The 8,402-nt window shown below is 37.7% G+C and overlaps 1 pseudogene; it reads right to left on the minus strand.

The window, feature by feature from the left end:
* Positions 1–2,869: 2,869 nt before the first annotated feature.
* LOC149149127 (serine/threonine-protein kinase-like protein CCR1 pseudogene) lies at positions 2,870–8,030 on the minus strand (annotated as a pseudogene).
* Positions 8,031–8,402: the final 372 nt, after the last annotated feature.

Genomic DNA, 8,402 nt, shown 5'->3' on the forward strand with positions numbered 1-8,402 from the left:
GGATCTTGCCTGATTATACCCTTATCTTGGAAGAAGATAATCCTCCCCAACCTCGCATTCTTATACCTGAATCCATTAACCACTCACTTCCTTCGGCTTATTTTGATGGTTTCGTGCTGGAGGGGTGGTGTGGCAGAGCGGAGCCATCCTGTATCTCACCGAACTCCATCTTTTCAATATACAAATGGGCCTAGGAGAAGGCTCGAACAACTTTGCTGAACTATCCACTGCCAAATTCCTTATTCAATTTGCATTGGAAAAACATTGTAGAGCACTGCAACAGTTTGGGGATTCACAGGTTGTATGTGACTGGCTTAACAAAAAAACAAGATGCTATACTTAAACTTTGAGACACATCCTGGATGAGGCTCTCCGGCTTTCTTCACATTTCAATTTTTTCATATGCCATCATATTCTCAGGGAAAGGAACACAATTGCTGATTGATTATCCAAAGAGGCTGTGAACATGCATCCCGGCACTTGGATGATCCTGGAACAGAGGGAAAGGGGCCACTATCAGTGTTACCCTTCATGGACATAGCTGCACAGTAGGCTCAATGGGAGCCTAGAGACAAGGTTGTTTTCATGCTTTTACAGTCTCCATTTGTAAATATACATATGTTTATATTACTATTATCTCAGAACTCTACTGCAGTTTGACTCAAGCGTATGTCTTTTTTGAAAAGCAATATGAATTTCCTTTTTGACTATCGGCCTCCCTGCGTGGACTCAAAGCACCAAAATTCTGATCCAATACAGGCAAACAATATTTTTTTGACAGGCTATACCTCACTTATAGCATACCTATCATGCATATACAACATGTAATTTTGTTATTAATGAAAATTACGATTTTTCCAAAGAAAAAAAAAAAAAAAAATTCAATATCTATTTTTAAAATGTATTTAAACTGTATAAGTCACTAAATTCAAATTGAAGTACCTAAATAAAATGGCAATTTGGCTATTTAAAGTGTATAAAAAAATTGATTGAAAACTTACGTGAATGAATTTCACTTTATAAGGAATAATAAAAAAGAACTCGTTGCAATATATCCATATAGCGACCTAAGAAAATTGGTTCACCCTATGTATAGTAGGATATTCCTCTGCATGAGGGACCTTTACGATTTTGGGATGTAAAAAAAAATAAAAATTTTAATTATTTTTTCACATTATAAAACTTGAAATATATTTAAATATAATGAAACAAATTAGATGACAATAATTATATTTGATATTCCATTTCATAACCATAACAATTTTCAGAGTTTAAATTTTCTTCTATCTTTGATCTTGCAAAAGGTCTTCGAAAAGTCTCTCTTTTAGCTTGTGAATGGTCTTCTGAAAAGCACTGTGACTTTTTAGTGACAACTTGGAACAATCTCATTCAACTTCCACACTATTTAGTTTAAATGGTTTCAACACTCGGAAAATTATCGGGACATTTCACTAACAATTTGGAACAAAGTCATTTAACCTTAAAGCCTTTTAAGTTTATATATGGACATTTGGTTAAACTAGCTATTGTCCCAAAAGGTACAAAGAGAGGCCGATAAGATTATTAAATTGGAATTGTTGAACTTTTCTAGAAGAGTTAATTGGTTTGTGGAAAACCTTGTTTTCTTGCACTGGATCATTGTGCAATTACTTTTTTTTAGATGTTTCGTTTATATCTATATTACAAAGAACATATTGAATGTCTTATTTCATTTTAGAGTAAGTTAATTACCCAAAATCAAGAAACCTCTATAGATGGCCAAGCATATACGAAGCTTGCTAGTGACCAAGGCAATAACCACCATGACTATCCCCTACCAATATATTTCATTGAAAACCATAATTGTATATTGCATTTAGAAAGTCAAAACATAATATTAGAAAACATATTGATATATTGCTATTAAAAAGTTAATTCCATAATTCCAAAGGGAAATGTAATATGATAAAAGATCATGAGTAACATTTTTCAAATTGTTGTCTAGCCTTTAGTGACTTTGAAGTATAAATCTCAAGATGAAGGTTGCAAATCAGAAAAATAATATTTTGAATAAAATACTTGGTCTGTGTCCATGAGAGCATGGTTTACCATGTATAAAGCCTCAAATAGGAAATGCAGTTAGCACTTATATATTAAATGGGAAAGTGGCCTGTAATGCCTTTTGGGAGGAACCTCATTATGGTTAAGGTGGCTTTAAACATGGTCAATTTGGAGACAATTTCAAGCAAACGAATGTGAACAGGGAATCTGCATTATAGCTTAAACAATGTTTTATAGCATTACTAACGTGTTATTAATAATAATTATAAATACGTTCATACAAGTGAATGTGAACATGCAATCTATACTATAGCTTAATGAGTATAAATACAATAGATGATACATACTCACAAGCTAGGCATAATGTTTTTCGATTGTGTTTCTCTATGATTACCCATGCAATGATTATAATAAATTAAGACTGAGATTTGTATACCCAACAACATACTATGCTTAAAACTTGCATCATTTTTGGCATACATAACAAAAAAATCCGATGTTTACTCAAACTCAATGTTACAATAAACAGCTTACTGTTCTTGGTCTTTAGAACTATTACAAGAACAGTGCAATACCTTTTGATTGTGAAGAAGAATGAATACAAAAACTCAAATTGTACAGAACAAGCAAAAAAACAAGGGCGCATTCTCTGGTACAATGTCCTAAAGATTCAAAAGGAAAATGTCAATACCAGGTAGATGAGATGCTATTTGAACTTGAATTTTAGACAACACCACCCCAGCTGGCTTTGCCCTTGAGGCAAAATAATTTTCAAGCAATAATCTTCAATTTGTCAAGAATGCTCGCAATCATAGATAGAAAGACAATACTAAGAGCTAGTTCTGACAAGTTGCTCCAACCATGTAGTCACATCTAACATGGTTGCTCTTTCGTTTGGGTCTTGCCTCATAGAAAGCTATGCAATATCAGCCATTCTGAGCAAAGGTTCCACATTTCGTGGTAAATCCACACTACCGTCTAGGATGACTGCTGCCTTTCCCTGGATGATCACGGGTGCTGCCCATTCGACCATATTGGGTGGATCAAAATCTGTATCATGTGCTTTTCTCCCACTCAAAATCTCTAACAAAACCACACCAAAGCTGTATATGTCACTCTTCTCTGTAAAATTCTGAGACTTGTATTAATCTGGATCAACATAGACAGCATCCCCTTTCTAGATAGGGTAAGGAAGACCTCTTTCTCCAGATATAGTTAACCCAAAATCTGCAAACCTGGCTCCCCATTCTCCATCCAAAAGAATATTGGAGGCCTTAATATCTTTATGGATGATCGGAGGTGATGCATCTTTGTGAATGTACTCAATGCCTCGTCCTGCTTGCATGGAGATTTTCAACCTCAATGTCCAACTGAGAGGAGAGAGATCTCCATGCAAATGATCGTGAAGAGTTCCATGACGCATGAATTCATACACAAGAAGCCTTTCCCCCATCTCCTCACAATAGCCCAACAAATTAACCAAGTTTTTGTGCCAGAGTTTGCATATAATTTCAAGCTCTGTTTCAAAATCTCTACTGTTGCTATGGATTCTTCGAGCTGCATTAGCTCTTTTAACAGCAGCATGTCTTCCATCTGGAAGAATAGCTTTATAGACAAATCCATAGCTTCCTCGACCCAATTCGTTTAACTCTTTGAACCCATTTGTAGCATCTCGAAGCTCTGCAAGACAGAAGGCTTGCATCCGTATTAAGTCATTTGCAGTAGGCCAAGAAGTGGTAATTCCAGACAAGGGTGTTTGGACATTAAGATTTGGCTGATTTTCAGTATCTGGTTGCCCTATGCAAAAGGAACATTCACTTTGCCCACTTTTTCTCCTTATTATCAAACATAGAACAAAGCCTCCAATGAAAGCTAAAACAAACCCACAAGAAATTGACACCCCTAGAATAGTAACAAGATCCATATTCCGCTCCTTTTGCTTTACAATACTTATTCGTTGTTGCTCAGTTAAACTAGATGGAGAGACTGCAGAGATAGGTCCATGAAACCCATCTCCACAAGCTTCTTGACAAGAACTATTTCGAGATAGAGAGCATGCTGTGCAGACACGATCAACGTTCTCAGAACAAAGATCTGAGAGAAAAAATCCATTTGGGCAATTCTCCGCACAAAGGGAACAGATTTGCTCTTCTTTCTGAAGGCACAAACTCATCAAATCAGGCAATCCCATACCGTTAGCGTTGAAGAAAAACTCCCCACTATGACAAGGCTCCCTGATGCACAATCCTGGGCTGAAAAGCTGCAAAGGAGGATTATAACCTGATCCATTTCCCCAACAATCCACGATCAAGTTATCTTCCCTAATACCACAAGTCACGATATTTGTGGAAGATATGGCCAGAAACCCGACATCTTTCGGAATTGAAGACTGACTTAAACTTCCCCAACATTCCACGCAATGATTATCTTGGCGGATACCACAAGAATGTTTTGAGCCTCATGCGAGGGCTATAAACCGAGTTTTCTCTGGTGGGCTTCCCTGGTTCATGGAATTATCCCCCCAGCATTTGACTTCTGAAGTTGTTTTCACAATGCCGCAAACATGATTTCCTCCAGATACAAGGCTTTGAAATTTGTAGGGGGGAGGGGCAGTGATATTGAACTATGGAGATGGCGATCCCCAACAGAATTCCATTCCGTCCTAGTCTAATCCACAGGTGAGATCATCACCTGCAACAATGGATTGCAGGGCGATATTGGGATGCGGCCAGAGTGATTGGTATAAGGATCGTTGTTTTGTTGTATTTTTCATAGACCAACAGTCCATCATACCGGGATATTGATCCAAATGACTACGGATTCCACAAGCATGGTTTTGCCCAGATTCAATATTTGAATAACGCCTGTTTTGGTTACTTGGGGGCACAAGATTAGTACCTGTTTCGTTGTTCATCCAGCAAAATGGTCTGAAAGTGTTAGCCTGCAGTCCACAAAGGAATCCACCTCCACCGGAGAGTGCAGCCAGAGATGGGCTTGAAGTAGCACCGGTAGCTGGTGAAGTGTTGTTTCTCCCCCAGCATGGTATATGATGCTTCCCACTTGCATCAATGGTACAGAACACGTTCTTGTCTCCGAAGGATGCTGCCATGGAAGACATGGCTCCATTTCCACACACGCCGTCAATGCAAATGAGAAGAAAACAGATCAATACTGGTCCATAGATACTGCTACATGACCACTCGCTAGATACTGCTAGATACTGCTACATGACTGTAATTGCCCTGATAGGCTGAGCGATCGCTCAAATTGAATGGGAAACAGCAGTAAAAATATGTTGTCATGCCAAGAGGGCAACTCAATTGATATTTGGAAAAAGCAGTCACACTTCAAATCAACGGTTGAAAGTGTCTCCCCTGATCCAACCGAGCAGGATAAAAGTGTTGACCATGGAAAAAATTTGTATAGCTTTTATAATCATAACAATAATAGTAACTATTATTGATAATTAATTTTAAATGTTTTACCAAATTAGACATTAAACTGATTTATAAGATTTTTTTATTTGTGATTCTAGAAATATATTTAAATAATAAAATCTATCCAACATGCCCGACTACAATCCACTAAATTAATTTTTATTTATTTTTACCGAATTACCATGTTTATAATAGATTTATTGTGCCCATGTTTTCAGTATACTTTTAACCAGCTCATATAGAGATTGATTAACATATAAGTTAATCAATGAATAAAAATTGAAGGTGCCTCAACACTTATCCCTATGTAACTCCATTTAACAGGGAACATGTGAATGAACTGTATCATTAAGTTAATAGCAAATTTAGATTTTTATTTAATTCACAGTGCAAAGATTTAAATGCGCCATCCGTTGAGGACTCTTAGAATCACATCATCCGTTCATCTGTAAGGCATCTTAATGCTACGGTAATGGTGCACATAATACAGTGAGGAATGCGCCATCCGTTGAGGACTCTTAGAATCACATCATCCGTTCATCTGTAAGGCATCTTAATGCTACGGTAATGGTGCACATAATACAGTGAGATGGGGTTTAATGGTAAATTTTGTTGGGTGAAATCGAGGAGATGGAGTTCAAATCTCATTTGAGTATATGGCCTGTTGTGTCTTGACTAAAATAGTAGGCAACCCCAAGTGAAGTCTCAGCTCCGGTTGAGCCATAACTTAATTGCTATTGTGTGCGGTTTGCAGGCTGTTGCACCTAGCATAGGTTTATAGTGGCAGCCACTTGGATTTGATCCTGGCCCTGTTCAGGATAACTCTTACCAGTTATCCATTATCCTAGATTAAAAAAAAATTAATTGTCTCCACTCAGCTTAATTTTCTTTATTTTTAATTTTATTTTCGGTTCTTACAAAATTCTATTTTCAGGGCTGGGAGATGGACGGCCAGCCCTATAATACCACACAGGTAACAAATCTTGACCTATACATTTCCATTACAATTTTTTGTTAACTATGGAGAATCCCCGGTCTTGAACGAACAAGGTCTCATTTTCTCTTTTTCTCTTCTTTGTATAGGTTAGCCTTCCTTCGCGTCTCTGTTGGCCATGACTACTATACCAAATATACACTCTGGCACTCACTACTTTTTCTAGGTTTTACCTCTCTCTCTTTCGACCGATACGAGGGGGGTTTTCCCTAAAATGGAATTATTGCTCCATCTTTCATAATATGTAGTTGTTATGCCTTACTCCAGGAGGAATCTTTCCGAATGGAAGCCCCTCAATGAGTTGACTAGTGTTATTTAGTTTCAGTTTTAAAATGGGTTATCTGTGTTAGATTTGGCTTGAATACAACCATAATAAGAATGAAATGTCGGCTATAGTAATTTCTTTCGTCTTAAAAGAACTACTGTAAATCTGAATTTCAAACATATACTTGTCCCAGGGTTTGTTTATTGATGTGTTAATAGTATTTTCAGTTCTCGATACTTTGGGTTATACAAAGTCTGGACTCAATTGAATATTTTCCCTGCGTCTCTCCTCTTCTGTTAGCAACTTTTAAAGTATCTACTGTGCAAATTAGAGTTTAATGGTGTTTTCTTTTCCCGTCGTTTTATATTTGGTTGCAATAAGGGATTTCCCATAAGTTTGCCTTTCCATATAAAAATTACTTAATTACTATTATAGAGAATTCTTACACAGTGCAAACTTCTGCTTTATTTTTAATGACCTTACGTAATTATGTATTTTTTTGTTATACGAAGAAACTTAGGTTTTGCATTGGTGGAAAATGATAATTTGTGGGTTGTTCCATTACTCTTTAATTTTCTTGTTCATCACTTGGACGTGAGTGGGACCCATGTTGTCATGTTCTTACCCTGGCGGTACTCTTCCAACCGCATAATCGGGGGTATGGCACCACCAATCACTTTTTCTTAACGATACTTGCCATTGTGGACTACGCATACCTTCTATACTTAGTTTATTTTTCAACTTCACCAAGTAAATTCTTTCATTGACATAGCGGAAACTTTCATAACATCTTCATATAAACATAATCATTATTAAACCAAAAGTACACAACATATAACTTGAGAGGGGCAAATCTCTGCAAATAATAGTCTGCCTGATAATAATGATATCCTTCAGTTTTTGCAATTTTGCAATCAACCTGTAAAATTTACACTCGGCCTACACCACCGTGAAGCGTCGACAAATTTTTCGTTCGACACTTCATCGTTCAGACCACTCGTGCCTATCCTTCATCGTTTCACCAGTTTACCCAGCTCGATGTTCACCTCCGCACACGCCCACCATTTTGTCATGCTGACTTGCTCGAACGACGCATTGTTCATCTCGTCGCACTTGCCAACCGTGTCGCCTGCCCAATCGCCCAACTCGCTTTTGTCTACTCCTGCCTGAATGCTTCGTTCAACCCGACTCGCCCTCCGCGCAAGTCACACCAACCACACTTGTTTACCGTGCTGACTGCTCGTCACACGTTCCAACCGTTCACCCGTTCAACCGCCCGAAAGCCTTCAACCATTCAGTCGAACGCTCGCTCGTTCGTTCACCCAAATGCCTTCAAACAATCACTTGAATGACTCACTCATTCGACCGCCCAAATGCCTTCAACTGGTCATTCAACGCTTGTTATGAAACCAGCTCAAGAAAAGATAGAAAAGATAGATCAACACCTTAGAAGTCAGCCTCTTCGAGGGGGAAACCTCCTTTACATTACATAAATGAGCAATTCTTGGATGATACAAATGAAAAGACCTCCTTTCTATATATAGGAGTCTAAGGGGTCATAACATAATCAGAGCCGACATAATAATAATAATGTAAGGGCACAATAATAACAATAGTGGGCTTTTATGGGGCACAATACTAACAATATGGGCACTACATGGGTACA

The sequence above is a fragment of the Pinus tabuliformis genome, chromosome 9 (assembly GCF_031772625.1).
Source record: "Pinus tabuliformis cultivar Carrire ecotype Pingquan chromosome 9, CPIR1, whole genome shotgun sequence".
NCBI lineage: Eukaryota > Viridiplantae > Streptophyta > Pinopsida > Pinales > Pinaceae > Pinus > Pinus tabuliformis.